This window comes from Peromyscus eremicus, chromosome 15, assembly GCF_949786415.1.
Source record: "Peromyscus eremicus chromosome 15, PerEre_H2_v1, whole genome shotgun sequence".
Taxonomy (NCBI): domain Eukaryota; kingdom Metazoa; phylum Chordata; class Mammalia; order Rodentia; family Cricetidae; genus Peromyscus; species Peromyscus eremicus.
The window spans coordinates 3636747-3644366 of NC_081431.1; positions in this window are offsets into that span (position 1 = coordinate 3636747).

Sequence of the window (7620 nt, forward strand, 5' to 3'; positions counted from 1 at the left end):
AAAGAACCTGATGTCCTATTAATAAGAATTAGAAGCCTCCTTATGTTAAAAATAAAGAATGTATTTCATGCACTGAATTTAGTATAAGCTAATTGGAATTGTCAGCCAGGAGAACTTTTAAATTAACATTCAAGGACATCGTCTCACCTCACAGGAGTAGGATTAATTTAGATCTTCAGAAGTTATATAAGGAGCTACAAATGGCTGAGGTCATTTACATAGTGTGTGTTGTGTGTTGTGTGTGCACTGATGTTTGTGTTGAGCTCATTGGCTAGCCTGCTTCACACCCAGCCCATCACCTTCTTTATGGACATGATGCTCTTACTCTTTGCTCCAAACCCAGCATACTGTCAGCTCCTCAACACCCCCTTAGCATCTACTATTACGTTTGCTGGAAATTCTGCTTGTATCCCCACCTCCATGCCTTACCCCTTCATGGTTACTGTCGATTGCCATCTTGACAAGAGACAAGCCTTTGGGCACACCTGCAAGGCATGGTTTAGATTAGGTTAGCCTCTGAGCATGCCTTATCTTGATTATGTTAAATTAATTGAATTGAGAAGACACACCCTAAAAGTGGGCAGCAACATTCTGTAGGCTTGTGTCCTTGCTTAGTCACTGTTCTATTGCTGAGAAGAGACACCGTGACCAAGACAACTTATAAAAGAAAGGATTTAAGTTGGGGGCTTGCTCATAGCTTCAGAAGGTAAGTTCATTGTCCTCGTGGCAGGGAGCATGGCAGCAGGCAGGCAGGGTCGGCACTGGAGCTGGAGCTGAGAGCTCACATGTTGAGATGACAACTGGCAGAGAGGAGGTGGGGAGAGAGGAAGATCCCCAAGCCCACCCTCAGTGACTCGCCTTCTCCAACAAGGCCACACCTCCTAATCCTTCCCCAAATAGTTCTAGCAAATGGGGACCAAGCATTCCAGTCTGTGAGTCTATGGGGACCATTGTCATTCAAACCACCACAGTCCCAGAGTACACACACAAGGGAAAGCTAGCTGAACACATTCACTCATCTCTTTCTGGTTCTTGACTGCAGATGCAGTAACCAGCTGCCTCAGGTTCCTGCTTTCCCAGCATGGTGGACTTGAACTGTGAGCCAAATAAACCCATCTTTCCCTAAGTTGCTTTTGTCCAGGCATTTTATCAAGGAAACAGGATGCCCCTCCATTATGTTTATCCAGAGGACACAACTTGTCCTACAAGATTGAATTCCAATTTTGTCATCTCTGTTCTGAGGGGCCTCATCCAAGATGTTCAGAGACCACTGTGCATGTAAATCTATTCTAACTTAGTATTTGTGATTGTTTCCCAGCTGAACCCCAAACCACCTGTGGCCAGTACAAGTCCTGGAATAGAAAAGGCATAAAAAAAAGAAAAAAATTAATCAAGACTCAGGAAGGCTTTTTTTGTTGTTTTGTTTTTTCGAGACTGGGTTTCTCTGTAGCTTTGGAGCCTGTCCTGGAACTCACTATGTAGACCAGGCTGGCCTACAACTCACAGAGATCCACCTGCCTCTGCCTCCAGGAAGGCTTCTTATTAAGACCTCTGTGGAGATTTGTAGTGATCCCTGAAGAATTCAACCAACAAGCACCCCCAGCTCTGAGGCTGAGCCTTCCTATCTTGGGGGAGCCATCCTGGGAGTATGGAGAGAGGCCCTAGACAAGTGTGTGACCACAATAATAAAAAGGGTGGTATAGCTTTAGCATGACAGATCCTAGCTGCTCCCATCACTGTGGGAGCGTATTGGGTTGGGGGTGCCCCTCAGTGGTAGAGGGTTTCCCTGGCAAGCACAAGGCCCTGAGTTCAGCCCCAGCCTGCAGGGAGAAGGTAGATCAGCAGAGAACAGAGAGATGTTTTTGGGATATTTGATCGCACTGTGTAAAGATGTCTGTTTTACCTCACCTGCCTAAGGCACCTGCTGGTTTAATAAAGAGCTGAATGGCCAGTAACTAGGCAGGAGAGGATAGGTGTGACTTCCACGGAGAGAGAGGAACTCGGGAAGAATCAGAGAAGCAGAGACCAGCCAGCCAGCTGCAGAGGAAATCAGACATAAAGTACTGAGGAGAGATGAAAGCCATGTGGCAGAATGTAGAGTAATATAAAGGGTTAATTTAAGTTGTAAGAGCTAGTTGGGAACAAGCCTAAGCTAAGGCCAAGCTTTCATACTTAATAAGAAGTCTCCATGTCATTATTCAGAGCTGGCAGTCCAGAGAAAGTCCTGCTACAGAGAGATGAGCCTATCCCTGCTCTGGGCAGCCTCCAGCTCCTGGAGTGCTTGGGCTCACACTTACCCTGCCCAATCTGCTGCTGCTGTCGGTTTCCGTTAACACTTGGTGCCATCTCAAGGGAGGGATCTTTTGCACTGTGCTTTGGGCCCACAGGGCTGTTCCTGGGGGGCCCTGGCCTACTCAGCTGTGTTGTGTCTAGAATCAAGCTCCTGGTTTTTCTACTTTCTTGTCTTCCTCATCTTAACTAAAGGTAGCATCTGTTAGCTCAGTTCCCAGGAGCCTCAGTGCACTGACACACAAGGCCCACTAGAGAGCAGTATGCCACCACATGATGAGAAGCAGCATCCAGCCACCTGCGGACTCCAAGATTGGCACTGGAGGATGTCAGGTCAGACATTTTGTGAGTGAATCTTGTCTTGGGGATTAGCTGAGGCAGTTTGAAATCTAGGACTATAGAAATGCTTTAACGTTGTTAGTAAAGATTTCTACAAAGAAAAATAAGGGGAAAGTGTCTTTGAATGTAACAACCAGAAGCTAAAAGATTAAAAAAAAAAAAAAAAGATGATTGAGCCAAGACTGGTAGTGCAAGAGATTGAGGATTCCAAGTTCAAGGCTAGCCTGGACAACATGATGATACGCTGTCTCAAAAATGAAAAGCAGGTGCTCAGCCCACTTGTCCTAGATAAGGGCAGTGCCTGGCCCTCATCAGAGGCCTCTACAGCAAGTGGAGACCGTCACAGAAAACCACAACCAGACACAACAGCAGAGCTCAGCAGAGCATGGGGAGGCCAGCCCCATGGATACATCTACATCACAGCTCCTTCACCTATGGCTCAGGAACATTGAAGAAGAGGGAGCAGGAAGATTGTAGGAGCCAGAGGACTAGAACGTCCCCTGTGCATCAATCTCTCCTAGAAGTGGGTGCGTAAAGAAGGAAAGCCCAGTGGGGTAGGGGTGGCACACGCCTTTAATCCCAGCACTCAAGGCAGAGGCAGGTGGGTCTCTGTGAGTTTAAGGCCAGCCTGGTCCATGACAGTCAGGGCTACACAGAGAAACTCTGTCTCTAAAAAACAAAACAAAAAAAATAAGACTGTAAAACATAGTAGTTGCTCAGTAAATAACCCGAGGAAAGGAGTGCTGGGGGTAAGCTGCCAGTGACGGTGACGGCAGGTGCGCAGACAGGACGGAATCCTTGTCACAGAAGCCGGGGCAGAAGGACAGGCAGCCATGGAAGAGCATCATGGGAAGAACTGGGCTGGGAGCCCCACATGCGGTTAGAGCCTCACAGTATTTAACAGGGAGAGCTTCAGACTCGCACACAAGAAGAGAAATCAAGGAGTTTAACACAGAGATAAACTTAGCCTTTCATAAATCATACATGTTTTGTTATTTACAATATTATAACTTTAAAAATATTTTAAAATTGTTAGTGTGTGTGTGAGTGCCCCTGGAGGCCAGGAGAGGACGTCAGATCCCCTGGTTGTGAGACACTCGGGTTGGGTGTTAGGAACCAAACTATCCTCTGCCAGAGCAGCAAACGCTCTTAACCACTGAGCTGCTTCTCCAGGTCCTGTTTCCAAGAATATCAGTCCTTTCAGTTGGTTAAGAACATTAAAGCCAACCACAGATGGTAAGTTGGGCTGTTACGGTCTGATATTGGGTCTCTCCACCCCAGATTCTCATGCTGAAACCTGGCCCCAAGGTGAAGGGGCCAAGAGCCTGGGCTTCGGGAGAATTGGGTCTCAGGGGCCCTGCCTTTGTGGTTGGGTTAGTACCCTTACGAAAGAGAAGGAAGGGCTTGGCCTTCATTACATTTTAACGTCATTAAATCTAACTTCATTAGAGTCATCAAGCCCTCGCCTTGATCACGGATTTCTCAGTTCTGTAACAGCGAGCAATAAATCCCTGTTACTTATGAATCACCTAGTCCAAGGAATCCTGTTTTAGCAGCCCAGACTGTAGGTAACAACTGATGTGTTTGCAGGAATGTGTGAGTGTTCAGGAGGCGGCATTGTGAAACCGCATGAGCAGAGGCTGCAGGCCTGGGAATCGGGAGCCATGAGGCTCGGCAACCCATCTTTGGGCTCTGCAAAGTGAAGGCTTTAAGCTAGAAGACCTCAAATGACCCAGCTTTAAATGCTGTGATTCTGTGCTCACACGTGGAAATTCTCCACAGCTGCCAGAGTCAGAGCACAGGATGACTGTGCTGGGTCTGCAGTAGCTCCCTACCCAGTGTAGTACCTCCATTCTCATCAAAGTTGTTTTTTTTTTTGTTGTTTTTTCCAGTTTTGTCTAGCTGGTATGGTGGCACACACCTTTAATCCCAGCAGAGGCAGTTAGGTCTATGTAGGTTTGAGGCCAGCCTGATCTACATGTCGAGTTCCAGGACAGCCAGGACTGCATAGAGAGACCCCATCTCAAAAACAAACAACAAATATTTTTGTTAATTTGTTTTATGGTGGTGTGTGTGTGAGTACCATGTGTGTGGTTGTGCTGGGAATTGAACCTGGGTGTTCCGGAAGAGCAGCCCCTATGCTTTTCATTCTTGACTGTTACCATTGGTGCTTAGGGGCGGCCAGTCAGTGGCAGGTGCTGGAGAAGGGGCTCCAGTGGGAAGATGCTGTGTGACCGGGCCACTTTGTCTATGCAGTGTGATAGTGGCCCTGTCCAGACAGCAGAAACCAACTCTACTAAGATGGTGTGGGCTTGGGTCTAGCAGATGTGCCTGGAGAGGTGACACTTGACTATTCTGAAAGAGGAATGGGAATGAGAAGGGACTGTGTGGGGGAGCACGGAGATCTGCAGGGGCCTGTGGGTTGTGTTGGGCAGTTGGCTGTAAGGGCTTTGCACACAGTGAGCCAGGAGGTGTTGCACAGTGAACAGGAAGGCCCTCTGCTGAGGTGCCCTTGAGAAGGGGTGGAGGGGGGGGGGGCGGCTGTGAGCAAGTGAGTGTGACCAGATGTGTGTTCTGGAGAGAAGCGTGCAGTGTAGCCACACAGCCCAGCAGCCCCGAGGGACATGATGCCAGATAAGGGAAGGGGTGATGGAACAGATGGGGGTGTCACACGAGGAGATGTGGAGAACAAGGCTGGGCTTTAGGGCATGTGGAAAGCTGGCCAGTGGCAGAGTGAGCAGATGTGGGAAGGGAGCCTGGTCAGAGGCTACTCTGGACAGGAGGAGGCAGGAAAGTCAGTGAAGAAGACCCAAGTGTGTGTGTGTGTGTGTGTGTGTGTGTGTGTGTGTGTGTGTGCGCGCATGTGTGTTTTGAGTTTCTGCAAAGTGTGTCTGTGGAGTAATGCATAGCCCAGGCTCCCTCAGGAGAGGAGGTCACAGGCATGGGTGGGGTGGCAGGCAGAGGTAGAAGCCAGAGCAGATCAGAAGGGCTGACATACAAACATTGGGTCTCATTCTAAGAGCACACAGGCCTCTCCCAGAAGGAGGGCAGACGGAACGTGTGTGTGTGTGTGTGTGTGTGTGTGTGTGTGTGTGTGTGTGTGTGTACACACTAGGTTGCCTACAAGGGCAACTGCGGGACCTACCCGGCCACCTGTTTGCACTCCCTCCTGCCCTCGTTGGTACTCTCCCATGGAATTAACCTGCAGGTAATTTCATGTTACACACTTTAGAGGTGTGCCCGTGAGGCTGTACACACCGCCCTATCTCTGGTGACTGCTGATCTGAACAGGACCAAATGAGTGAGGAGGAGAGGGCAGCGGGGGTATGGGGGCGTGTGGCGTGGAAGCACAGCATGTATTTGCTGGGTGTGAAGAGGGCTCACAAACGTTGAACCAAAGCCTCCAGTGTAGGTGAGTTGCATGTAGAGCCCTTCAGGAGCTACACATCCACTGCCCAGGGTGGAGTACTTTGTTTTTTTTTAAGATTTATTTTTATTTGATATTTGATAATTTATGAATGCTTTACCTGCATGTGTGTATGTGTGGTGTTCACATCAGATCCCCTGGAACTAGGGTTGTGGATGGTTGTGAGCCACCAGGTGGGTGCTATTAACCAAACCTGGGTCCTCTGGAAGTACTCTTAACTAGCCAGCCATCTCTCAGCTGGGCCTGGAGAGGGTGACACTTTCGATGTGGCCTCACAGCACAATCTCAGTTGCCTTTAGACAGAGCTTTCCAGGGCAAAGGCAAGAGAAAAACCCTGAAGGTGCAGCCTGTGGCTCTAAGTCGCAGGCTGGTTCCCCACCTCTGAGGCCAGGTACTGGGTGGGTATCACTCCTTGTCACAGAAGGAGTCAGAGTGAAACAAGAGGCCCAGAGAGTATTCAACAGTGGCACAGGGTGATGAGTGGCAGAAGGAGACTATGCTAGCTGAGGGCTAGGAGGAAGAAAGCTGCTTTATGTGGCTTGTGGACTTTTGGGTGGAGGGAGTCCGAATAAAATCCAGCATAAACCAATGTCACTGTTATCCGTTGTGCCAAGAGGCTGGGCATGTGTACTCTGAGAGGACCTCACCATCCTTGTTGGGCTGTGTGGGGACCCAGGGTTCTGAGCTTTCCCTTCCGGCCACACAGACCTCAGGCTACTGCTCACCTCTGCGCCACAGCTGGACAAGACCAAAGCCAGCCTCCCAGCTGTTCCTCAGGCATGTGGCTCTTATGGATGGAAGCACAGTACTGGGGGGAGACCTTCCCTGCCTGCCGAGGCTCTGTCTCAGCTGCCCTGGCGGGCATCTCTTAGAACAGACATCCCCAGCTGGCCTGGCTTGTCCTTTAGCTTCCGCTTGGCTTGAATTTGGTGGGCTCCTGAGACTGTGCTGGACCATATAGCTCTCCTGTCAGCCTCAGCTCAACAAACCAGAGGAGTGAGGCCAGGCATGAATCTGCTTCCCCACTGAGGAACAGGTGTCACCTGCACAGTGCCGAGTCACGTGAGCATCCTCTCACTTCCTCTTCTCCCTGCTCTCTGTCTCCCCAGCCCCTGCCTCTCAGCTGTTGGTGTAGGTCAGAGGCTGTGGAGGGGGGGAGCTAGAGAGCAAGGAGGCTTCTCTACCGGCCTGAAGACCTAGTTCTTCCCTTCACTGTGCTCAGAACTCAGTAGTGGCCTCAAGCAAACAGGACTTCCCCTTTCCTCTCTTTTCCAGGAAGGAGCTGGGAGATCTGCCTCAAAGCTTCCAGTGAATTTGGATCCTGCTCTCCCCCCCCCCAAAAAAAACCTCTGTTTGCTGCACAGTATAAGAAAAGGTTCTAGATCTCTCTCCATTCCCCCTCCCTCTCTCCCTCCCTCCCTTGTTCCCTTCCTCTCTCTCTCTTAATTCAAGCACAGAGAAACCAGAAGGGAGCACACAATAATGGGAAAGAGGGCTGTCTGTGACACAATCCACTCAACGTCACTCTTGAAAAGCGCATTTAAAGCTTTGACACAGCTTTTCTA